Raw genomic sequence first — 1362 nt, 5'->3', positions numbered from 1 at the left:
ATTTGAAACAGTTACTAAATGTTATACAATCGTTTTTTCACCGAACGGACAACAGACATTACATAAAAACAGTGCGAAAATTTGACTGCGGCCATGCTGGAGCACCGCTTTTAGTCGAGAAAATCGACCCCAAGACTTATTCTTTGGAAGACTAGTACTTATTCTATCGGTCTCTTTAGACGAACCGCTAGATTACGGGGACGTAAACACCAGCATTAGTTGACAAGCGATGTTGGGGGGACAAACACAGGCACACAAACTTATACTCACTCATATATATATACGAGGGACTTCTTTCAATTTCCGTCTACCAAATCCACTCACAAGGCTTTGGTCGACCCGAGGTTATAGTAGAAGACACTTGCCCAAAGTGCCACGCAGTGGGAATGAACCCGGAACCATGTGGTTGGTAAGCAAGCTACTTACCACACAGCCACTCCTGCGCCTATGATAGAAGTTTACAGCTCCTAGATTTCCCGAGCGGTCACCCATTTAAGTACTAACTAGGCTCGACGTTGCTCAACTTCTGTGATCGGACGAGAACCGGTGTTTTCGAAGTGATATGGCCGTATGCACACACTTAGGGGTCTTCATGGACAGTCTAACCAACACACCAACTCAGCCACATAGTTACAAACGCTGGGAACTCTCGTAACTCAAAAAATTCTTGTTGCTTTCTTAACAACCGTCTTGAATTCTCTCAAGAACTTAAATTAAACTCAAATAAAAATCTTACATACATACATACATACATACATACATATAAGTATGCATGCCTCAGATCACATATTACATGTTAATAAGTGTCAGTGCCATCGATATTAACTAGGTCACTTTTACATCGTAGACGTCATTAAAATTATATTGAAAGAAATGAATAAATAAACAAGACGATATAAGAACGATAGCAACAACGAGGACAACCAACGATGGAAGAAGAAGAAGAAGAAGAAGAAGAAGAAGAAGAAGAAGAAGAAGAAGAAGAAGAAGAAGAAGAAGAAGAAGAAGAAGAAGAAGAAGAAGAAGAAGAAGAAGACCAACAAGTGAAACAGAAATAAACCACAATAAGTTCTTTTTTTTTATTTTTTATGAAGTTTTATCGTCATAATATATTTATTTATCGGACAAACTGCAAATGATAGGGTTTCTCTACATGACGTTACAATCTTATATTAATTTCATATAAAATTCCATATTTCACACGCTGGAAGATATCGGCGTTATGAGTGTATAATTATATACAAATGCGTGTGTGTGTGTGTATATATATGTGCGTGTGTGTATATATGTGTGTGCATATATATATGTGTGTGTGCTTGTATATATATATATATATATATATATATATATATATATATATAT

At 36.7% G+C, this 1362-nt stretch overlaps 1 pseudogene; it reads right to left on the bottom strand.

Moving 5' to 3' along the window:
* Positions 1-455: 455 nt before the first annotated feature.
* Positions 456-574, bottom strand: LOC128250159 (5S ribosomal RNA; annotated as a pseudogene).
* Positions 575-1362: the final 788 nt, after the last annotated feature.

This window comes from Octopus bimaculoides, chromosome 1 (assembly GCF_001194135.2).
Source record: "Octopus bimaculoides isolate UCB-OBI-ISO-001 chromosome 1, ASM119413v2, whole genome shotgun sequence".
NCBI lineage: Eukaryota > Metazoa > Mollusca > Cephalopoda > Octopoda > Octopodidae > Octopus > Octopus bimaculoides.
The sequence above is the reverse complement of the archived record's forward strand: the minus strand, read 5'-3'. Positions and strand labels throughout refer to the sequence as shown.